General features: G+C 37.2%; 1 protein-coding gene across 5 annotated transcripts in view; it reads left to right on the top strand.

Moving 5' to 3' along the window:
* The window catches only part of EPS8 (epidermal growth factor receptor pathway substrate 8), a 190,483-nt gene that overhangs the window by 69,695 nt on the left and 95,352 nt on the right, over positions 1 to 25,436 (top strand). The window contains exon 1 of one of the 5 annotated variants that reach the window (XM_045464477.1): positions 2,493 to 2,516. The exons of 3 other annotated variants lie outside the window; for them this stretch is intronic. The gene's annotated coding sequence lies outside the window, so the exon portion shown is untranslated. Of the gene's footprint in view, positions 1 to 2,492; positions 2,517 to 15,370; positions 15,465 to 25,436 lie in introns of those variants that run through there. One more of the 5 variants, XM_045464475.1, reaches the window with a different exon arrangement.

Below are 25,436 nucleotides of genomic sequence, written 5' to 3'. Positions count from 1 at the left end.
TTACACAAATTAATAAGATTTCCTGAGTGGAATGAGGATTTAAGAGAGCTAGTAAATTTCAAAGCCTGAAAAAATACCACATACTGAATTACAGTCTCATCTATTTAATAATTTAAATCTGAGGAGTCACATATGCAACAAAGTTTAAATTAGTTCAGTTCTGGTTATGATACGTCCTCTTTAACTCATGACTCAGTAATCAAAATGATTTTCCATTTAATTAGTTGCAGTTGAAGAGATTTTTCTCTTTTATCTCTACATCATTAATAAAATTATAGGGGTGCCTGGGTGGCTCAGTCAGTTAAACATCCAACTTTGGCTCAGGTCACGATCTCATGGTTTGTGAGTTGGAGCCCCATGTTGGGCTCTGTGCTGACAGCTTGGCGCCTGGACCCTGCTTCAGTTTCTGTGTCTCCCTCCCTGTCGGCCCGTCCCCTATTGGCGCGCGCTCTCTCTCTCTCAAAAATAAACATTAAAAAAATTAAAAATAAATAATTAAAATTCCAATCATTTCTGCTTCTAGGATGACTATATAATTTCATTGATACCTAATATAGTACACACTACATAATAGTGTTACTGTAAGTATTTATTTATTCCTTCTTTCAGGAGGCAAGGAGAAGCAGGATAATTAATCACCAACTTGCATCAAATAAATTAAAGGAGAAAGCTATACACTGTCACTTCAAAACCTGCCTCTTATTGCTATTTAACTGTTTTGAGGAATGCCTACTGTATCACTAATGTGTCCAGCGTGAAAACATTCTGTATGTGTGTATGCATGTATATACATATATATGTATTTTTCTTCACTCCTTGCTGTCACTGTATAGACAAACAGGCTTTTGACAAAACCTGGCACTTCCCTCTTGACTGTTTTTCATAAATCCACCTGGCACGTATTACTGTAGAACTTTTGTTCTAGTTCTTTTCCTGACTTTGGCACATATTTGAATTCGAAGCCAGTGCTGCCTTTTCCAGGTGATTTGTTTGTAAGATGTTTTTTCCTGCTAGCCACAGGGACTGAACTTCCTATCCCATAGGTGAATATGAAATTCGCAGCCCTCTCCCCAAAACCCACCACTCTACCGTCCTTGACAGTAATGAACCCTCTTCTTTCTTGATGTTTTTCTGTTTGTATTCTTTTCAACTTGTCTGTCATGTGAAAGAAAACAATCCTCCTTGCTTTATCAGGCTCTTCAGTTTTTTTGGGAAATTATCTTCAGATATTAAACTCCCCACGAAGGCTTTCTCACCTTATTGGAAAAGAAGTGGCAGTTTGCTTCCTGAAACCTTTTATTTATTCAGTTTTTATGTAAACTGACTGACTCCTCACTGGTCATCCTATTAAAGTCTTCTGATCTTTTATTTATACATAAGTGTGATTTCATTAGATTTATGTGGTGTTCAATGTTTATGCATATACCTGTGCTACTTGTATGCTTTTAGCGTGTATATGTACTTCTGTAATACAGATTAACCTGAAGGGCAGTCTGTATTTAGAGTGTGTGTTTATATCTCTAATACAACCTAAAGGGAGAATTCTACATTTTCTATGAGCAAGTCAGCACACTGATGGGTTCAGGACAGGCTGCCCCAGAATATACCACTTTGGCATAACGATTATTGTGGATTAAAGTCACTTAAGAAACAGCCTGTGCCAGAAGGACATTGACCTTCTTCTCTCCCTCTGAAAGCAGGAATTAAATTCTCTGTGTGAAGGGTACCCTCCCTGCACCTGGAGGGTAAAAAGCATCCTTATTTACCAAAGACAGGGAATTCAAGTCTGAGAAGCTTGTATAAACAAACTTGTTACTGCTTCCTTACTAATTTCCTACCACAAGCACAAACCCCTTTGTCTTGTCATTTCCTCACGAATGTACTTTTTCTTTGTCTAAAAGATGTAAAAGCTCCTTGTTTTGGTGATTTCTTTGAAATTCATGTTTCTTTGAGCTCCCATATGTATGAATTAATTTTGTTATTCTCCTGTTCATCCGTTTTATGTCAATTTGTTGTTAGACCAGCCGGAGAACCTGGAAAGGGACAAAGGAAAAGTTCTCCTTCCCCTTCAGTACTCACCTGAGACAAATTTCAACAAATGTTTAAGACACTGTTTATTGACAGAGCTTATGAATTTTTAAAATTCATATTTCCCCCCTCATTTGTATTTTTTTTTTTCTTCATTCATCTCTCAGTTCTTTGTTGGTGAATCAGGGCTGTTGTAATGAGATTTCTACAGGTCTGAAGTCCAAGGTCAGTACCGAGTAGTGGGTAAGGAACTGTGTGACTAAGAGTTGCTAGTGTAACCCCATTGTATAATTTTTGATAAGGTGACAAAAGTCAAAGAATTAATAACGTAAGTGAAAGTGCTATGTAAACTATATACTGTGTGTGCCCACACATCCTCTGAGAGTGATTTCAGTCTTTGCAAAGCTAGTGGTAGAGATAAAGCATGTTGCTGCTGTAATTACTGGAAGTCCCTGTGAATGAGCTTGGTTTGGAGATCTAGCGGGTAAGTATAAGATCTGCTGGTTTATCCTGATTTATTGGCGTGGATCCCTGGGCTAGTGGTATCCTAATAGAATGCAGAAGAGTATTTGTCTCAAAGTAAATAAAGTAGATGTTTTTTATGTTCCCTAACAGGATGCCTATGTTATCTTTTGTTTTGACATTGAATTTTATTTCATTGTTAAATGAATCAAAATGATATAAGACTCATTATTCTAATGCATCTTATGGTATTTTAGTTTGGGAGGGGGGAAACCTTGAAGACTGATAGGTTTTAACAATAAAGCAGTATCTGTTCCTTGGAGATACTGGCTTGTCTGTAAACAAGCCCCCTTGCAAAATGGAGCAAGACCAGCCAGGAAAATTTTGTGTGGGAGTTATGCATATGTATGTGTCTTTCTACAAGATGCATGTAAAAATCTAAAGAGCCATGTAACCCCCTATTCAACATGTACTTATGCTATAGCAGCCAAATTTTAAAGTAGAATTATTGCTAATTTGAATTAATTTCTGTATTTAAAGATATAGAAAGCTTTTGCCAAAACTTATTGACAGTCAGAAAATCTGCCTTGTTAGCATCTTAGTCCTTCTCTAACGTCGAAGTCAATTGATGGAGACTTTTTGGTGGTATTTGAGACAATACCATACATGTGAAGTGCCCGATTTATCCCAGGAGTCTTGGATAAGGATTATATTTTGACACCAAGTTCTGAAAGTTCATGAGCATTAGAGAGGGACTAACTGACCCTTGGGTGATATTGATTCCTTATTATGAAGCCATACAGCTTTTCTGTTAATGAGTACTGTAATATTCAAAGTCAGTAGGAAGTTAAGAAAGAATGACAACAGGCATCCTTACAGAAATGAAATAATGCTTTAATACTAGCACAGTCAACATATTGGTTACCTTAAAATTGAATTCTGTGTTTGCAGTAAAAATTAAGTTGTGCCCTCTTTGAGATGGAAGAGGTTAAGAGTTAGCACTAAGTTAATGTGTAAGTTTTTTCTTCTGCAGTATAAAATGATCTTTTTTTTTGAGAGAGAGTGTGTGTGCATGTTGGAGAGGAGCAGAGGAAGAAGGAGAGAGAGAATCTTTTTTTTTTTTTTTAAGTTTATTCTGAGAAGAGAGGTCACGAGTGAGTGGGGGAGAGGCAGAGAGCGAGGGGGGCAGAGAGAGAGAGACAGAATCCCAAGCAGGCTCCGCACTGTCAGCAAGGACCAAGCACCATGCAGAGCTGGAACTCAAACTGTGAGATCATTACCTCAGCCGAAGTTGGATGCCTAACCAGCTGAGCCACGCAGGTGCCTGGGGGAGAGAGACAATCTTAAGCATGCTCCATACCCAGCCTGTAGTCCAACACAGGGCTCAGTCTCACTACCTTGAGATCCTGACCTGAGCTGAAATCAAGAATTGGACCCTTAACCAGCTGAACCACAGAGATGCCCCTGCAGTATAAAATGATTTTAACTTGGGAGTTGGTCAACAGGCACTTTTGGTTTTGGATTAAATGTAATTAGAATAATCTAGGCAGGTATATAGAAAGTTTTACCACATGTATCAGATTTATAAAAAGATACACAGATGTGGTTGTTAATTTAGGGAATCATGTCTGATATTCTTTATATATATATATATGAATAATTTATTGTCAAGCTAGCTAACATACGGTTTGTACAGTGTGCTCTTGGTTTTGCTGGTAGATTCCCGTGATTTATCACTTACATACAACACCCGGTACTCATCCCAACACGTGTCCTTTTCGATGCCCATCATCCATTTCCCCTCTCCTCTGCTCCTGCCCCATAAACCCTTAGTTTGCATTCAAGAGTCTTTGCATTCAAGAGTCTCTTATGGTTTGCCTCCCTCTCTGAAACTACTTTTTCCCCTTCCCTTCCCCCATGGTCCTCCATTAAGTTGTCTCAAGTCCCACATATGAGTGAAAACATACATCTGTCTTTCTTTGACTGACATTGTTGAGAGTACCAAAAGACCTAACCTACTATCTTTTCTTTTTTTAATAGATGTAGAATAGGTCTACATTATAGTTTTCTAAGTTAGAACTTTGACACTGAGAACCTCAATGCAAGGTGTATGTTTATTTTGGTCTAGAGGAAAAATGTTATGCATGTTTGTGTCTTGTACATACATAATAAAAAAAATCCATGCTGATAGCTAACAGAATGAATCCTATTGATCTAAAAGAAAAAGTGAAAAATCAGCAAGAAAAATTTGAGGTTAAGGTTTTAGTGAAAGATCACTGCTGGGGTGCCTGGGTGGCTCAGTCGGTTAAGCGGCCGACTTCGGCCCAGGTCATGATCTCGCGGTCCGTGAGTTCGAGCCCCGCGTCGGGCTCTGTGCTGACAGCTCAGAGCCTGGAGCCTGTTTCAGATTCTGTGTCTCCCTCACTCTGACCCTCCCCCACTCATGCTCTGTCTCTCTCTGTCTCAAAAATAAATAAACGTTTAAAAAAAAAAAAAAAAGAAAGATCACTGCTAAACTAAGAATGGCATAAAAAGTTTTTTCTCCTTCAAATTGGGATAGATTTTTACAAGTGATATACATACAGTTTTGGTGAGAGTATAAGTATAGCATCTGTGGAGTGTAGGGGAGGAAAAAGTTTCCCTCAGCTCTCTTAGGGTCTCTGGATCTGTAAATTAAACTGACAAAGAAGGATTAATAGGAGAAAAGAATATAGATTTATTTAATAGAAGGTTTTCGTGAGATAGGAGCCTTCATAAAGAAAGGAAAAAGGAGGCCTGAGTATTTTTATCTAGGTTAGATGAAAACTGATCAGTTATGGAGGAATATGATAGAATAAAGAGTATGGGATAAATATAGTAAACTGGAGGAGATTTAGCAAAGCCTGTTTGTTCTGATTCTTCTCAGTGTCCCTTTGTCTTCAGAGATAAGGATGCTCCTTTCTTCCTGGTGAATGGAGGGCATCTCTCACACTAGGGTTTTATGACCTATTTCAGGAGAGAAGGGCCAGGGAAGGTCAGAGTGATCTTCCTGCTTCTTCCATTTTCTCAAACTCCTTTACCCTAAAATATCCAAAATGCCAAGGTTCCATATTTTAGGGTTAGCTTGTCCTAAAACATGTCATTTGTTCCCCTATCTGAAACTTCCCCCAAGAACTTCCAAGGTCTAGAAACTGATTTAGTAGATTATCTGTTGAACCAGTTTCTCAGTCCTGGACATTTCTGTGGATACCAAAGAAAAAGAAAAGGTTAATGGTTAATGGTTAGAACAAACCATTAACCAATGAACGTGGTTTTTGAGTCCAGAGGGCAGTTAGTCATCAAGAATATTTATAGATGTTCGACTCAAAGCATCTTCAGATAGGGTGAGGGCAGGTGGTAGTAACCTGGCAGGTTTTCCTGGTTTGCAGTTTGAATGTCTCTGGTGATGTCATCAGGTGTTCTGGTGAACTTTCTGAGTGGCCCACATAGCAGTAGGCAGGAAGGGTTGTCCATATATGAGTTGTTGTGGTGACTTCTCTGAAATTGATCTCAAGTTGTCCAGCTTCAACTTGCAGCGCTTTGGGAAAGAGGCAGTTTTAATTTTTAGTAATTCCAAGTCAGAAGGGTGGGAGAAAAATTGGAAACATTAGTTTGGAGAATTGTAGCTAGATATTGGAGGAGACTAGAAGAATTCAGGATCCCATCTACTTTGTAGGTAGAAAACAAAACCTTAAAGACAATGAAGAGGACTAGAATTTAACACCCACATGGGTATGCTGTAGTTTTCCATTGAAACACGATTTTTGTCTTTATAGTCACCCTCATTTCTATCAAAGATAATTTAAGTAAGACCAATCTGTTTGCCACATAAGTCTAGTTTCATTAACTTGGCCTGATCATATCGGTGCAGCAAGGATAGTGCTTGACCATATATACTTTTTAAAAGTCTGCTTTGCCAAAACTTTTTTTAAGTTTATTTATTTATTTTGAAAGAGGAAAGGGAGAGAGAGAGAGAGAGCGCATGCGCACAGGGGAAGGGCAGAGAGAGGGGAGAGAGAATTCAAAGCAGGCTCTACGCTGTCAGCACAGAGCTTGATGTGGGGCTCAATCTCATGAATCTTGAGCTGAGAGCAAGAGTCTGGTTGCTTAACTGATTGAGCCACTCAGGCACCCCTGCTTTGCTGGAACTTCTAATGAGGAATCATAGATTGGACTTTCAAAAGGCTCTTGAAGCTTGTAGACTCAGCCAGTGACTCACTGTCAGATTTTGCCTGTAACACTTATAAATGTGAGTAAAGTCCTCTGTTCTTGAGGTCCCCCAAGTATCCTGAGGTTCCTGGATTCGGCTAGGAAGTAAGGGTACCCACCTGTTAGGCAGAAATCCTATAAGCAAGCTACCGGAGAGTTTTTAGAAGGGTAGCTGTATACGCATTGGCTCCTTAAAGCTAACCTTAGTTCCTTGAAGCTGTCTGGTCACATCTGATTCTGTGCACATCATTTTCAAATATGACATTCCAGTCAAAGCCTTTCTAATATAAGCAATGTTTACAATTGTGTCCTGTTACAAGGAGGACCGATTTTTATTGAACTTATGCAAATAACTATATTGCCATGAAAATACGAATACTCAGTAAGAATTCTCAAATTCTGGAGAGATGAGTTGGGGAGAAAAGAGAAATGCTTCAATTCTGTTTACAAAAGTATAATTTACCAAATTGCTGTGAGTTATAAGTAGCTCAAAAGGAAAGAGAAAAAGGTTTCCTTAAATTGGAAAAACACAACATTAAAGAACAAGAGCTACTTCAAACAGAAGTTATAATCATCATATCAGTCCATTCAGTCCCTTATAATTAATTCTTACTCCTCTTGCTCTTGGGTTAACAGGTTTACGAGTCTATCAGCTCCTACATCAGTTCTGGAAATTCTTACCCATTCCAGTGACATAGTGTCAGAGTTTTTCAAGTGATACCATCATAGAGCGTTCTCATAGTAGATGATTGTAAACACTTTTAAGAAAGAATCGGAGCAGAACAGTAACTCTGAGCTGTCAGCACGGAGCCCGACGCGGGACTCAAACTCACGAGCTGTGAGATCATGACCTGAGCCGAAGTGGGATGCTTAACTGAGCCACCCAGGCACCCTGGTACGGTTAAAATTCTGATGAGAGTTCATTTGATAGGAAAATTAGTTATTTCTATGGTATACAACAATCTAAGATGATAATTGGATAGAGGGTGGTGACAAATTTCTATGAGCTTTGTACGACTTCTGGAATACCTATCTTAATACGATGTATCCATAAAACATAACCTGAATGTTTATCACCACTTCTTATTTCAGTCTTTCCCATGTCAAACGTAATTATATTAACATCTCTCTTGCATAAGATGAGAGACAAATCCTTTAAGATTTTCCAAGGGCCCTCTGGATAACCTGACAATCAAGTTGATGTCAACAAGACTTTAGGAATTTTGTCAAAAATATCAAAAGGTTTGGACTAGTTGACTAAATAGGGTCACAGATCATTGACCTGTGGTCACATTATCTATCTGACCAAAGTGAAAGAGGATTTTAAAGGCAAATACAGAAGGTTACCTAGTTGTGAACAAACTTTTTTTAATATGGAGGGAACTCAGTTTTCTTAAGTAACCAGTGACCTGATAAAGACAACATGGAGCACAGGAAATTATTCTAAGACAACATCTAAGGTAGATTACTTAAAAGGTAAAGAAAACTAAGAAATAGCAATGTTCTTTAAGCTCACCATTTAATACTTAGTTAACCACTTTATTACACTGTGCTCTTTTATGCATTGTTTCATTCAGTCTCTCTGAAGAAGATACTATTATTTTTATTTCATAGACAAGCAGACAGATTTGGTGGAGTAACTTGGCCAAAGTGATACAGCTATAAATAATAGCACTGGTGTTTGTACCTGTTTTGCACATGAACCTGAGTTTTTTACAACTCTGTTCTATTTCCTACATTAATGATTTGTTTAAGGTCATATGATACTAAATGATAGAGCCAGGGGAAAAAATTAAGCTTTTAGGTTTCAAACCCATGGCTCTTTGGACCATAACATTTCACCTCTTGACATAGGTTTATTTAACCTCTTTTCCATAGGTCCATCTCCCAAATACAGAGGAATTAGATACTAGTGTTAGAATTGTCATTGGAAGGTCTTGAAAGTGCAGATTAAATAAAGCTTAAGAAGTTTTTTGGAGGATCAATATTTTATTGACGAGAAATAAACTTGAAAGTAAATCCTTAATATTTTGCTGAACCGCAGTAAACTTGCAACGTATTAACACTTCAGCCAAAGGCCATGTAGTTATATATTCTTCTGCCTGTGCAGACTCTAGCCTGGTGATATTCAAAGAAGTTAAATCACTTTTGGAAATGAATATAGCCTCTGGCAGTTTAATATCGGTGTTTCACTGTGACATTCCACTTCAGATCCTGTTGAAGCTTTGCTGTAATGGCTTCTCTTTATATGACCACAGTACTGTGCCACTGACACAGCTTGTCTGATTTAAGTGCCCTCTGCCGCCCCTCTTTATTGGTAACACATGAGCTTTAAGGATCATTTGATGTGCAAATTTAATTGCAGGTTTTATTTTTGAAGGATGACATAAGCTATGTCATTCTAATAGCTATTTCTACAGCTTTTTCTAAACTGCTACTCTGAAAACATGCATTTCTTTCTGTATTGTAATGCTTCTTGATTTACTTTTTCAAGCCTGCTTGCTCAGTTAACTTGTTGAAGTGTATATGTGATGGTTCTTTGCAGTATTTCAGTAGGTATATGCTTTGAAATTAAACTTGGGCGTTTCTTATTTTTTGATAAGATAGGTCCTTAAGAGCCTTTGTCTTCTGTATCTGTTGATTTCCTCCTCCTCCCTTTCTTCCTCCCTCCCTTTCTTCCTGGTGCTATAGCACATGATTACAATACTCAAGAGTGGTTGAGTCTCATTATATGGCTAATGTGATAATTTCTTGACTGTATTACAGAGTTATGGTAAAAATACTCTGGAAAGGATCAGTAGGCTTATATGAAATGCCATTTTCTTTCCGAACGACACTAAAGAATCCAGAAGCACTGATGATTTTAATAAAACAAGTACGCCTATCTTTTTTTTTTTTTTTTTTTTTTTTTTTTTTTGAGAGTAACGTTTTGTGGAAAACAAAGGTTTGGAGGATGATATAGGTTTAAAAAATGCCGTTTTACAAGGAACATCTGTTAGTTCTTCTGATATGCATTCACTGAGTCAATTATGAAGGCTAGTACCATGTGAGTCAGGTGAAATAAGGAAGTTCTGAGTGAAATCTTAATAATGATAGGAAATATTGGTACTACATGCCAAAAGCTTCCACTTTTCCTGCCTCCCAGAAGTTCTTTATACCTATTTGTTTTAGAAGAGTCTGTATTTAAGTTGGAATTTTTTAGCAGAAATTGGGGGGCCTCTGAAATGTGTTATTTCATAATTTGTGAGATAAATTGACAAATGTCCTCATAGCAACTAATACTTTTTCCTCATTTGTCATTAGATTTCCTGACTATTCATTCGGTGATTTAATTTTTCTGAAAATTTACCATTTTATGTTGAAAAGTGTAAAACTGCCATTTACAATGATTTAGCCAAAATCTAATTAGGTAGATTTTCTGTTTTTAAATTTGAACTGTGAGAATGTTCTAGAATAGATCTGAATGTGAGCTCACCAATTTGTCTCACTGATCTCATTTTACAGGTGAGGAAATGGAGGCTGAGAGAGGTTAAGTTACTTGCCTGAGGTTATAGAGCTACTAAGTGGCAGAGTTGATGCTTCAACACAAGCCTTCAGTTTCTTAGTACTGAGGTCTTTACACTTTACTACTTGTCTTTGATTATAGGACTTGAATAGAAATGAGACATCACTTTTTTGTTTTCACCATTAAAAAAATGTTTGTGTTTTTTTTTCTTTTTGATTGTAATTATCAAATAAGGGTGTGACTTCCTGGAACTGTATGGGGATTCCTAAGTGGAAAATTGACACACAATATCCATAATCAAATGAGTTTGTGTGGTGTTTCCCTGAGTATATACCTAAACTTTGCTACTTTAAGGTGAAACTATCATTTTGTTCCCTTATATATACCCTGTTACCTAATTTTGCAGTTCATTTTTCTCAAATTCGTACTTCTGTTATTGGAGACTCAAACCATCTGTAGACTTGAAAATGTAATTATGGTACCACTCTTCTAATAGCTTATGTAAAGAATGAATATTGTTTGGTCCTGCTATTTATATTTATTCATCCCAAGAAGTGTCCATTATCTTTTTTTGTTTGTTTTTCACCTTTAATCCAGATTCTGTGTCCAAACAGTATCTCCAAAATGATAGTGACTCATTTAATCTTTTTTTAAATTTAGTATTTTTTTATTAATTTTTTTTTTAATATCCAGTTATTTTTGAGAGAGAGAGAGAGAGACAGAGTGCAAACAGGGGAGGGGCAGAGAAAGAGAGAGACACAGAGTCTGTAGCAGGGTCTAGACTCTGAGATGTCAGCACAGAGCCTGATGTGGGGCTTGAGCCCACAAACCGTGAGATCATGACCTGAGCCAAAGTTAGATGCTCAACCAGCTGAGCCACCCAGGCACCCCATCATTTAATCTTTTTTAATATGAGCAAGTTGGTTCTTCATCTCATTCACATCCCATGCATATTTGCTCTTTTGTATGCCTGTGATATATTAATAATTTTACATGACTCTCCCCAAATATGAATTATATTGCACTGCTATTTCATATCTAGATAAGTTGTTAAAGGATTTGGTTGATCATTCTACCCATATGAATTTTAGCTAGCTTAACTTGCATGTTATTGAGATTTGGCAATGTGCAATTTAGAATTTAGAAGCTTCTTTTGGATTCTCTCATTAGTAACATGTTAGTTTCTTACTTCCAATGAGAAAGAGTTTTAAAGTTAGAAGAAGAAGGATTGGTTTACAGAAAACAAAGCAGATTGTGATTCTTGGGAGAGGAAGTGCTGAAAGACAGATGAGGAACCGCGATTGAAGTTCACTCTCAGAGTGAGAGTGAAGTTCTGCATATTTCCAAGGTGAATGTATTGTGACATTGTTGATCTGTTCTGCTTGCCTGTCCTGATAATTTATGTTAATGACTTCGTGTCATTTTGAATCTGAAGGTCTTGATACGTTTTGCTACGTTTTATCTTGTCTGCCTTTGTATTTGTGGTTACAAAGTGTGGAATGTAGGGCAGGGACACCAGTAGAGAGAGGTGTGTGTGTGTGTGTGTGTGTGTGTGTGTGTGTGTGTGCGTGCGCGCGCGCGCGTGCGCGCAATTTCCAGCTTCCTTTAATAGTTATGGAAGACGTGTGGCAACCAAATCTATGTTACAAATATATTTCTAATGGCTACTTCTGGTACACTGCCCTGTCTTAGAAGGGTGAGGCAGTCAACAAATACCCACGAGCCTTGCTTGTATTTGTCCCGTGTCATTGACATCCTTTAGTGTGCATATGAATGAATATAGCTATAGTCCATGCAGTTTTTTTTATTAATATTCTCTTTTTTTAAGTATGCTTCATGCCCAGCTCAGAGCCCAGTACAGGGCTTGAACTCATGACCCTGAGATCAAGACCTGAGCTGAAATCAAGAGTCGGACACTTACCCAACTGAGCCACCCAGCACCCCTATTAGTATTCTTAATAATGATTAGTTATATACTAGCCTGAACCTGATTAACCTTTTATAAAACTGTCATTAACATCGTTACTGGTGGTTCAGAACCAAAAGGTGTATCAGAACTCTGTTATTTGGAACATGGGGTAAATATAAACAGGGCTCATGGGATTTGTAGATTTCCTCACCCTTAGAAGATAGGGCATTTACCAGAAGTAGCCATAAGAAACATGTATTTGGAATGTGTTAGATTTGGTTGTTGCACATTTTCCCATGACTGTTGAAGGAAGCTGGAAATTGTACACGTACATCTCTATTAAACTTGCTCCCCAGCAGGGAATTAAATGTACCAGTTAACTTACTGTTAGGAAAGTGACTGTCTTAGAAGAATAAATGGCCTATATCTAAGAAGCAACATTTTTGGCATTTAGCAGACCCATGGACCTAAGAGGTATTGTCTTCACAAAGACACACTGGAATTGGTATACCCTTGAGATGTTGTGAAATGTTGTGTTGTGGAATTTTATGATTATATTTTCATTTTCAAAAAGTCTTTCCCTTGTGCTACTGGTCTCCTCACCAAAGAGATATTAGTACTTTCTGGTGTTCTCCTCATTGGTTTCAAAGTTTTATTATTTTTCTTTTCTCCTTTTTTTTAAAAAATATTTATTTTGAGAGAGAGCATGCACGAGTGGTGGAGCGGCAGAGAGAGAGAGGGAGGGAGAATCCCAAGCCCCGATGTGAGGTTTGAGCTCATGAACAGTGAGATGATGCCCTGAGCTGAAATCAAGAGTCGGACCCTTAACCAGCTGAGCCACCCAGGCCTCCCTTTCTCACTATCACTCCTTTCATAGTGCTGCCCCATATCCTGTCCTTTTTTTTTTTTTTTATGATGCTCTTCTGTTGCAGCCTGGGTTCCCCAGGATACAGACTCTCAGATGGAAATTAGTGTGCTAGAAGTTTCTTAAAAAGTGCTCTTTGGATCAACCCCTGTGGAAGGGAAGGGAGATACCAGTATTGGGCAGAAGGGAAATTAGGCTACTGTGCAGTCTTGATGGAGGTCTGACCCAGAGGGGAGTTCTGAAGCCAGGATGGCTCTCCACCGTTGTCCCCCATTAGGGAGAGAGGGCCACATCTTTATATTCCCTGCAGCCACCTGTCTTTGAATGTGGGCTGCCCTGGAAAGGGAGCATGAGCTTGTGTGAGAAGAATCTTCAGCCAAGGCCGTTCTCAAGAGAGCTGGTAGCTGAAGGCTGTCTGCTGGCAGCCGTTCAACAGGGGGATAAATCATTCAGTCCTGAAAGGGGATCTGAGTGGCACATCACAGTTTCCACTCTGTCCTTTTTGCACAGGTGCTGGAGAGGGCTCACGGCGGCCTGGGGGATGGGTCAGGATTTCCAGCAATGGGGCGTTGCAAGGGCAGAGTGGTCATCAATGGTAGAGAGGGAAAGTTGGTGTGCAATAGATCCTGCCATATAATTGAGTTCCTGCTTTGCTTATTGTCTAAGTAAGTTTTTAAACTTCTATCCATCTATACTAACAGTGTTCTCTTTTTAAGTTACAGAAACCTGATGAAAACTCAGGGTGCTCTATATAGAGAATATGCATGTCTTTGCATATAAATTCTGTATGGTTTTGTAAAACCTACTTGTTTTTTGTTTCCTATTCTTTATAGGCTCTTTTTTCTTCCTCCATCTCTTAATAATTATGCTTTGTTTTTCTATCTTCATATTAAAAAATTAGTTGAGTGCTGTATTTTCTATTTGGTGTATACACACACGTGTGTGTGTGTGTGTGTGTGTGTGTGTGTGTATACCCATTTCTTTTTTAAGTTTATTTGTTTATTTTGAGAGAGAGGGGAAGAGAGAGAATCCTAAGCAGGCTCCATGTTGTTAGTGCAGAGCCTGACATGGGCTCGATCCCGTGAACTGTGAGATCATGACCTGAGCCGAAATCAAGAGTTGGATGCTTAATGGACAGAGCCACCCAGGCGCCCCTGTTTGGTTTGTTAATGTTCAATCACAGTAAATCATTTTCTTACATGTTTTGTAATTTCTAAATTACAGGCTTATCTTCATTTGAGATTTTTGTTGTTGTTGTTTGGTTTAGTTTTTCTAGCTTATAGAGGTCCCATGTGGCCTATAGAGTGTTACTCTAGAGTGGTTTCATTTCTTCTGGATACTCCAGGGATATCACAAGCCTTGGACCCAATTTTATCTTAATTTTTGAGTTTGAAGATTCTCATAGAAATAAGATTTAGACTTGAGAACTGTTGTGACACAGGTGTAGGGTTTTAATTTCTGGTTGTTGCATTTCCCCTATGCTTTTACCCAGATTCCCAGAGACAGGTTGTCTTGAAGTCTTACTAAGACAGTGGGTGGATTTGTCCTGTTCCCTGCATCATTTTTTAACTGTGATTGCAGCCTTTTGAAAATAGCTCTGGTTTTTTGAAAGGATCTCAGTACCAACTTTATGCCTTGTGTGTCTGAGAGCTCTTTCTCTGCCTGCACATGGTCATCAGGGTACAGTTGGGTAAGTGGTATCCTGTGTTGAGGAAAAGCAGGGCCAGAAATCTAGACTCTTCTTCTGAGAGAATACTTTCTTCCCATCTCATTGCTTGAGAGGGCATCTCCTTACCAATTTCAGTTAGGCCGAAGTGCTAAGGTGATTCCTGTGGTCATTTCTGGAGGCCATAACTGGCAGTATTTACTTTGGTGCATACCACTTTGGCCCTTGGTTCTGGCTTTGGTGTAGCACCAGGGGATTTTCTTTGTCGTAAGTGAAGCTGTGTTATTTCTTTTTAAATTTTGTTACACTCTTTTTCATTTTTTCTGTGTGTTTGCAGTGGAAGGTCTTCCTTCATTAGCTCAGTTAGCCACGTTGCTGTACCTGGAATTTCTTCCAGTTACTTATTAACCTCTGTTCCTCAGATTCCACCGCTAACAATGGGAATAATAATAGTGTCTGTCTGTATGGTGTTAGTTTGGAGCACATCTTAAGTTCTCAGTCATTGTTAGCTATTATTATTTGCACCGTTTACAGCTTTACTTTAGCACCTTAGGGAAGAGTTGGAAATGAAGTGGTTGTGTTTCTTACTTAACAAGAAGAGGAAGTCTTAGTTAACGCCCTAGAGAAACCAGAGGAGAAACTTTGTTCACTATAGTAAAATGCCGAAACTGAAGCTTAGAGTCCCACCCTTTCTGTTGATATGCCGAAGGTCACTTGGCACCCAGAGTGAGCTGAGAGGAATGTCCTCTCAATATTGCCTGGCGGATCGCTTAGAGGAGTCTTGCTTGGATTGTGTGGGTAGGTAAGTTTGACTTTGTGAATATTTACTTTGCTAAGGAGGGCTCTCAAAGGCATAATTATTTTAGAAGATATATATAGACCTTGAAACACGCAGTAATACTTTTTAGTCCCAGTTAGCCTTTTGACAATTTCTTAAATTCCGATTTGGTATTCCAAGTGGATTCTGAACTTGTTGAAATTGGTGCCTCGGGCTCCTCAGAGCCCTGCCTCCTGCCTCTGGGGGATTTTAAAGGATTTCTTTCTGTTAGGTCATATGTTTAAGAGAATCATTTTCCCCCATAAATTGTAGGTGAGAAGAAATCTGTTGACGATTAATAGTTGGGGAAGCACAGATAGAATATATGAAGTTTTCTTAAAAATTACTTTTAAGTTAATCTGATAGGCAAAATACTGTGATTATCCTATAAATATTAACTGCTTTGGATTGTTTATACAATGTCAGTTGTACTATGAAAATTTGCTTATTAACCAAGTTCAGTTTTCTTAGGTTGTTATTGGCTTTGAGTCCACAGACTTAACACTGCCAAATTTCTGTGTAAACATTTTGCTTGGGACCTAAACTGTAGTGAATATGTGTATTTAAAGTTTTTTTTTTTCTTCTTCCCCTGAGCCTGTGTATATTAATGGAACTTGTAAACATTTAAATAGTCAATTAATGGAAATTTTTAAGGAAAAACTCTTCCAAAAAATTCAATCATGTGATTATGTTGTAAGTATAAAATTTGAGCTTAGTGTAAAATATCTATATATATCTATAGATAGATATATAGATATATATATGGATATATATAGATATATAATTCTTACACAGAGATGTTTTTGTAGCTTTTATTGATTTGTTACATTTAATTTTTTTTAGGAGGAGTCTTTTTGTTGTTATGTTACGAGTAATTAAGTGCAAGGCCAAGATTTATACTATTTAAAAACAAGAGTTAATAGTTTTGTATCACAGTATACTAGATAGAGAACAAAAGTAAATAACCGGTTACATCTCTGTTTTGGTGCTGGCAAATGTAATGCATTCTTGAGTTCAGGTGCCATGGTTATTATGCCTATATTGATCCATTGAAGTACATTCTTGAATATGTTGATTTTTCTCTAATGTGTCTGCTATTTATTAAGACTCTACACCATAAGGAATGTCATCTACACCCCAAACTTAAACTTCCCATATAAGCACAATGTGCAACTGTTTGGTAGCATACATAGGTGAGATTCTGTGGAATGTTTATGGCCTGAGTTATTCTTAATCTTGTTGCAGAGCTTTGGTCAGCTTTACAGGGCAAACTCTAAAGCCAGTGTCAGTGTCATGCTCAGTATAAATTTTATATATGCTCTCGAAATGGTATGTAATGTGGGGGAGGGGCAGAGAGCGAGGGAGAGAGAGAATTCCATGTAGGCTCCATGCTCAGTGCAGAGCCCTACATGGGGCTTGATACCCCAACCATGGGATCATGACCTGAGCCGAGAAAAACCGAGCCACCTGGGTGCCCCACCTGGAGTTTAGTTTTAAAAGTGGTTTCTGTTTTTCTGCAGATGGACTTGGAAATACTTTCTTCAGTTTAAGTAAATTACATATAGGAGAAAATGACTTTGGGAAGGATAAGATGTTTATACTGATTTTCTGTGTAATTCTGAAATAAACTGTATAGAGAAGTTTCCTTTTTAGTTTATTTTTCAGAGAAATCATGTTGCATTAATTCATCAAGGTAGGCATGAAGATAAAGAGATTCTTTTGTGTTTTAAGCAGACAAAAATTAGCTCATTATATTTTAGATTTTTAAATAATACTTTACTTGAATTGTGTAAAATTTTTGTGTGGATGATATAACAAAGTAGATTTTCATATAGTCTTTTGATCATTTACCCTGTAACAAAGTTCTAATTTAATTAAACAATTATTCTTTAAAATTCTTTTTTCTGTTAGAGTTTAAGCTTGTGTGTGTGTGTATGTATATATACATATTTTTTAATGTTTATTTTTGAGAGAGAGAGAGAGAGAGAGAGAGAGAGAGAGAACAAGCGGGGGAGGGGCAAAGAGAGAGGGAGACTCAGAATCCAAAGCAGCCTGACATGAGGCTTGAACCCACAAACTATGAGATCATGACCTGAGCTGAAGTCAGACACTTAACTGACTGAGCCACCCAGGTACCCCCGTGTGTATATTTTTAATTTTTAATTTTTTCATGAAACACTGAAAAGTGGACTTTCAGCTAATAAAAATGTATTATTTTAGTTAAAATTTGTGGCATTTCTGTCTGCTGTATAGAATTCATTAACAGATTCAGGGACATGATTAGAAGAAACTTCTAGTAGTTGTAATTCTTAATATATAATCTAAGGTATTAAAGCAATATGTGAAATACTGTGCTCTTTGTATTTAGTGATGTAAAATCTGAGCTGAAATGGAACATGTGTTTCTTATACTTGCCTTAGACCTTATGTGCACATTAATCCAAGAAGGTTTTGCTTTGGCAGAACATTGATATACAGCTTCTTGACTATTAAAAAAATATTGTGTCAGATATTTAGATGTAATTCAAAACCATATTAACTTTCTTAATTATATGATCTAATGATCAGATTTAAATATCTGCTAATATTATTATTACTCTTAAGTTGTATTCTTTTTTTTCCCTCATTGTTTCCAAAAATATACTTTCCTCTCATTTTGCAGGTAATTTTTTTTATTCCACTATTTTTTATAATTTGCCAGACCAAATGACACAGTTAGGATCCATTAAGTAGAGCTGTGAATATCAATCTTGGACACAAAGCTGGGGATTGTTGTTGGGAAAGCCCTCCTGCTGCTCTAACTTGGCATTCCAAAGACTCTGAATGAAGTCTCTTCACTTATTTCAAAGCCTGGGTTTGTGAAGGCCCGTTGGGCTCCCTTTTGCTCATTCATCACTGATGTTACACTCTTCTGGTTAAATTACACTCTTCTGGTTAAAAATTGTCAGTGACTTTCCCATTTTCCATCAGATAAAATTCAAAGTTTGTTATAGAACTTATTATTTGTCATCATGTATCTTAATTTGTGGCCTACGTGTCTTGATCTTTATGCTTTATTGTATATTTCCTGCCTTTTTCTTTATTCGTGCAGCAATTAGAAAGCGTTTCCCTCATAATCAAAATTTAACTCCTCCATAAGGTCTGCTAATCACCCCCATTAAATTTCTCCTGGTCCCTTTTTCCAACATTGAAAGTAATCTGTTTTCTTTTTTTCCTGCATTTAAAAAATTTTTTTTATTTATTTTTGAGAGAGCATAAGTGGGGGAGGGGCAGAGTGAGCCAGACAGAGGATCTGAATCAGGCTCTGTGCTGACAACAGGGAGCCTGAAATAGGGCTTAAGCTCAGAACTGCAAGATCATGACCCGAGTTTAAGTCAGATGCCCACCTGACTGAGCCACCCAGGTGCCCCTTCTGCATTGTCTTAAGGTGCTTCATGTTCTGTCTTGTGTTGCAGTTATTTTTACATGTGTTATAATATTTTACCCCTCCTCTATAGCCTCGACCAACTTTAAATGATCCACTGAATTACTTAAGTCTCTTACCTCTTACTAGGATGGATGGAGGTGGTTTCATCATGTTTCTCCTATGTTACCTTGTATTCAGGAAATACTCATAAATATTTGGTGAGCGAATAAATGAAATGACATGACAGCGTGTTACCACCAGACATTTTATTCCTCTGTTGGAATGGACATTTGGGGATAGGGGATCAGTTAGAGAAGAAAACAATTGTGACATAGCTGTCTGAATCCGAGCTGTCCCCAGAAGGGAAAGCTGAGGGAATAGTCAAAGATGCAGTTAAGAAATGTTTTAGATCATGTTTAATGGCTCAATACTGACGAGGAAAGAACAACGTTTTCTAGATAAACACTTTGGGCTAATAGGAAATTGAAGAGTAACACAGGCTTTGTAGATCGTGACTAGAGTTCTGAGTCAGAGAACATTAATCATGAGTCTGTAGTTTGGGAATGAATAGTCAGTTCTTCTATAATGCTTGTTTTGAAAATGGGAATTTATTCCTACATTATTGGTACTAGGGAACAGTTTGAGGATAACGTAAATTTCACACTTGTCATGTGTGATATTATCTGAGAAATAGTAGGTGAATACCGAAAGTTCCACCTGGTTGACCTGAGCCACATAGGAATACACAAAATACATGTGCACAGTCCTCAGACATCTCCAGCTACCTCACTTCATTGTACTCTATGAACTGCAAACACACCCATATCTTTTATAGTTTTCTCTCCAATTTCAGATAACCCTTTTCCCTCCATTTCACAATAACTTACTTAGCTGTAACCCTGTGGCAGCCAGTTCCACAAGCAAACTTCAGGTCTTTTTCAAGGTAAGGTACCATGTTTATTGTGGTTTTTATTTTTTTAATCATTTAACATACGTAAAACTGCTACAATCTTTATTAGTTTCTTTCCTTTTTTTTATGAAGTGTCACTGACAGAGTTTTTGAGTGTTGTGCTTCTAACCCCATTTTCTCCATAAGCCTTGTGGTTTTAATGATGTGATTTTGCATTGCATCATGATTTTTAGGAATATGTGTGTTGCATTATAACAGAACATGCTTGTCCTAATTGTTAACCTACAGAGTGCAAACTGATGGTTCTCCCTCTCTCTTTCCTTCATTTCTGCTCTTCCTCTTCCCTCTCTTTTGATGGTGAAAGAAACTAAATAGACCCTGTAAGGAGGGACACAGCATGACAGAGCAAAATACCAAAGGACTTTTTTTTTTTTTTTTTTTTTTTTACAAAAAAGGGCATAAATTTACTGGTGGACATAAATGGACATAAATGCCTTCAAAAGCAGGCAGGGACTGAGAAGTAAATACAAAGGCCGGTGGCCTCCTGGAGTAAAAATATATCTTACCTTTATTTTTATTTATTTATTTATTTTTTCTTACCTTTAAATAATAGTAATTATGTTTAACATTTTTTGAGCCTTTATGCTGGGCACTGTGATAAGTGCTTGACATAGTTTACGCCATGTAATCGTCATAAAATGCTATAAAGTATGTGTTATTACTGTCTTCATTTTACAGATGAGGAAAATGAGACTTAGAAGGGTTAATTAACTTGCCCAAGGTAGGTAACTCATAAATATAAAGGGCAGAGCCAGTTCTAGAATCAGGTCTGACTTCCGAGCCTTAGATTTTAGTGGTCTGTCACAGTACTTTGTAGATTATAAATTAATAAACTACAGGTGTTATTTCCTCTATGCTTAACTGTGCCTGATTGGCATCACGGGCTATTTCAATGCCTGTAATAATTGAAGAAACAGAGGTGCCCAGGCTAAGAAATGTGCAGATTGTCAGAGGCAGAACAATAACAGAAATTAATTCTAATACCTAATTCAGGTTTTTTTTTTTTGTTTTTTTTCTGGAGTTTATATATAGAAAGGGAGAAAATTTGGACAGTTGGCAATAAGGAGGTAAGCTGAGCTGAATAGAAGGAGAAATAATTGCTTTGGAAGTTGGAAAAAAAGGAGGTGAATTTGTAAACAATATGTTAGAATTGAAAGATGAGAGCCCAATGGAGAATGAGCAAAGGGGATTCTCACTCTATGTCGTGGGTAGCCCAATCAGATTCTCATAAAAGAACTAAAATCAGTACCAGTTTTGATACAAGGTTATAGCACAAGAAATCTGAGGTCATGAGCATAAAATAGCTATATTATAAATCCTGATTAGTAGTAGGCTCAGGGGGAAAAAAAAAAAGAGGAAAGAGAGAGGTTATGCTAAAGGATGCTTTCAAAAGGCTTTATTTGTACTGATTTTATTGCTTGTCCTTAGTCACTTTTTCTTTACATGGCCAGTTACCTCACAGGGCCTTACATAGAAACACAGACACAAGTGTTTAATCCATACTTGTTAAATGGAAGCATTGATGAATATTGGAGAGAGTAGTTCTTCAATTGAGTGTTGATTAAAAGCTAAATATTATACAGGTAATGGATAAATAAGGGTGGAATTGATGAGTATTTATGTATTTAGAGCAAGGGATTAGCAAACTGACCAATAGACTATTTTCTTTCTATAAGCCAAGAATGGTTTTTACATTTTTAGTAGATTATTAAAAACAAAAACAAAATTATCAACAGAGACCATATGGGGCCCACAAGCCCCAAATATTTGCCACTTGACCCTTTATAGAAAGTTTGTCAACACCTGACCTGAAAAATAGTCCAAAAAAAAGTTAGATTGTTCTCTTTTAGGAAATCAGATTAGGAAATGGAAACTAGTGTTATATTTCATAGCTACATTTCTGAACATGTGCCTTTTTTTCCCTCATATGTGGGAAGGAGTTGATATTTACTAAAAATATTTTGCTAGGGGCTCTGTATACCTTATATTTATTTCTCATACCCTTAAAAGATATCGTAACTACTTTAATTTTTTTTTTAGTGTTTATTTATTTTTGAGAGAGGGAGAGAGAGACAGTGAGAGGTGGGGAGGGGCAGAGGGAGAGGGAGACACAGAATTAGAAGCAGGCCAGCACAGAGCCCGATGTGGGTCTTGAACTCACAAACTTTGAGACCATGACCTGAGCCAAAGTTGGACGCTTAACCGACTAAGCCACCCAGGCGTCCCAGATACTATAACTACTTTAAGTGAGGAATCCTGGCTTGTAGAAGCTAAGTAAGCCTAAAGTTTCACACTTAATGAGTAGTGGGATTCCTATATATTTGGGTCTCCCACGTAAGAAAATGGTAAAAGTTGAGTATAGACTATTCAGAATTCTGGCTTGAAAATATCTAAATAGATATCATATGTGGACATTTGTAGTATCTTTAGCTAGTATCTCAAATATAAACAGAACATTTAAGTTTCACATACAAAAAATAGGAGTGTTTGAAGAATTGTAATTTTATTATAAAATTTGCATATGAAGGAAGATCTTTGGATAAATTGTGGAGTTACAGAGATAAAGTGTAAAGAAAAAATTCAAGACTCATCTGTTTTTTTTTTAACGTTTATTTATTTTTGAGACAGAGAGAGACAGAGCATGAATGGGGGAGGGTCAGAGAGAGAGGGAGACACAGAATTCGAAGCAGGCTCCAGGCTCTGAGCTGTCAGCACAGAGCCCGATTTGGGGCTTGAATTCACGAACCGTGAGATCATGACTTGAGCCAAAGTTGGACGCTTAACTGACGGAGCCACCCAGGCACCCCTGAAAGAATTAAAATAATATTCACCTAAAAGAAAGATGAGACTTAAAACATTTTCAATATAAAGTACAGAATAGAAAAGTTTATTCTGCTTCAATAGAAAGTATACTGGGCAGCCATTTATTTTTGAAAAGCTCATGTTACAAATATTGGCCCATAAGTCTAATTATAAAGCCTTATGAAGAAGATTTCAGGGTACTGTGAAAACATGCAATGAGGGATCTAATAATATAGATTGGAAGGTCCGGACAGGACATCCCAAGAGGGGTCATTTAAGCTGCGATGCAGGAGTCAGGCAAAGACAAAGAGGATAATTATTCCAGACAGATAATGATAGGCCTTGAGGATGGTAAGAGCTTGGCATATTCAAAGGAATATCAAAGAAGGTCATTGTGTCTCCTAACGACTCTGAGGACAGGAATTATATGTGTTTTGTTCATCCTTGTATATCCAGCTTCATGCACATAGTATCTGTTGGCACATAGAAAGCCCTTAGCTAGATTTATTGAATGGACAAAGAATGAATGGACATTTCACTGGGAAATTCATGGTATAATTGTGAGTATAGGGATTCCTTGGATGAAGGCTACTACTCTGTCTCTGAAGCCTACCTAATTACATCAAACTATTCAGATTGTTGGTAATCCCAGATTATCCTAGGTCACTTGCAGCCCAGATGTCCCAAACCTTGGTAACTATGGTCAGAGGGTCTGAATGGAACTTGGACCGAGAGTCTGCATAGAAAAAGCAGGAAAAAAGGAATGTAGACTGTTTCAGCTGGGTCTGAGCCTGAGAAGGAAAGTACATTTGCATTATTACAACATCAGGAATAAATCTGAGCTAGAATGTATATTGCCATTTTTCTAAAAATAACCAGCCGAAGGGAAGGGTGTTCCTTACTAGAACATGTGATCCCTGATTCTCTGGGTGATCACTGGTGACCAAATAGCACATGATCATCAGGCTTAGAGGTTTAATTAAAAAGTTAAATACTCAAATGCTTATTATGTGTGTAGCTTATTTCTTCAAAATCATATTTGGACTTCTAAATTTAGATAATTTCACTTACTGGTTTGAGTGCATTGAGGAATTTATAAAGTAGAAAGAATGCGGAGAGGATTGCGTATTTCCCAGGTCTGTGATATAAAGTTGTAGTAACCACGGAAGGACTATTTTACAAAATATTAAGCATGCATTGGAGGTAAAATAGAGGTTTACGACAATTAAGGGAAGAGAGGATGACTTTAAGTGGGAAGGTAGATGGGAATTAGAGAAGAAGGAAAGAAAACATTTCAGGGTTATTCATAAATGATGGCCTTTGAGTTAAAAAAAAAACAGCCACTAAGTGGTAAAAACAACACACATACAATTGATTATACAACAATTTCATAATGCCACTTGCGTATGCCTTACTTAAGCTTAAACTTCAGTGAACTTTAGTTTAATGGTATCACATTGTTGGGGGTTTAATATGAAATCTGAGGCATTCCCTACTGGATGTCATAAGACTATTTCCTACAAAAAGAGAAATATTGGACAGCAGATGAGGTAAGTACTAAGACCTCTAAGTTTATTTGTATCAGTGAGACAAAAAAAAAAAAAAAAAAAAAGACTCTTCCCCTTGCCCCATGGAGATAATACAAGTTTTACAAAGGATATGTTGGGAGGGGAATTGGCAGTACTGGCATGTGAAAAACTCTTAGATGTTTATTTTAGATGGATTCTCTCTTGAGTATTAAAATTAGTGAGTTAGATATTGTCAGTGCTATTGGGCTCATTTGCAGGAACAGAGGATATTCTAACTATTGCAGGTAACAACTGATTTGTCCTAAGGCATCAATTTCATGACAATTTTCTTAACCGAAAGTACAGGCATGTTCTTTAGGCCTTGTAAATGAATCTTAACAATTTTTGTTAACATCATTTTATAATTCCTATTGATATTTGGTATGATACTTAGCAATGGACTAATTCATTATAAAAACAAAATCTAAATATTTTCTTCCTTATCGCTTTAAAAGCTAGACCTTTGAAGCCATCTTATTTAATATATGTATATTTAATATGTCATCTGACCCTTGACCAATGTGGGGGTTTGGGTACTGACCCCTTGCAGAGTAGAAAATCCACATATAACTTTGTCCCCAAATTTAACTGCTAATAGCCTTTAGTTGATTAGCACAAATTTTGTATATGTATTATATATTGTATTCTTAGAATAAATAAAGCTACAGAACAGAAAGTGTGATTAAGAAAAGCGTAAGTAAGAGGAAATAAATTTATAGTATTGTATGCATTTATTGAAAAAAATCCTTGTATAGGTGGAGCGCAGTTCAAACTTGTGTTTTTCAAGGGTCGGTTGTATATGTGCATATATATACATGTGTATGAATTTTCCCCCCTTGGAATACTGATATATTTTATGCCTGTATTCCTCAAAGTTTCTGTGCCTACTAAATTGTTTAAAAGTTCAATTAAAAAGTGAAAAATGCAGAGAAATTTAAAAAAACTCGTTAAGCCCTTTCATGAGTCAGATGATCCTTTTGTACAGGAGCATGTCGATTCCAAATCATTTTAAACTTTGAAAGTAATTGTCTGTGTACCTTGTCTTATTTTATACCCTCAACACACTGTGAGATCAGTGTGTCGGGATGGAGCATGGAGCCCTACTCCATTTGACTAGTAAGAAAGTGAAGGATCGGTGAAAAACGGCCTTTGCAAGAGGGACTGCCAAATCATGTTAGCGCTGATGGTAACAAGGATTGGTAAAAACTTGAT

Source organism: Leopardus geoffroyi, chromosome B4 (genome assembly GCF_018350155.1).
Source record: "Leopardus geoffroyi isolate Oge1 chromosome B4, O.geoffroyi_Oge1_pat1.0, whole genome shotgun sequence".
Classification (NCBI taxonomy): domain Eukaryota; kingdom Metazoa; phylum Chordata; class Mammalia; order Carnivora; family Felidae; genus Leopardus; species Leopardus geoffroyi.
Note: the sequence above shows the minus strand (reverse complement) of the source record. Positions and strands in the feature narration are given on the sequence as shown.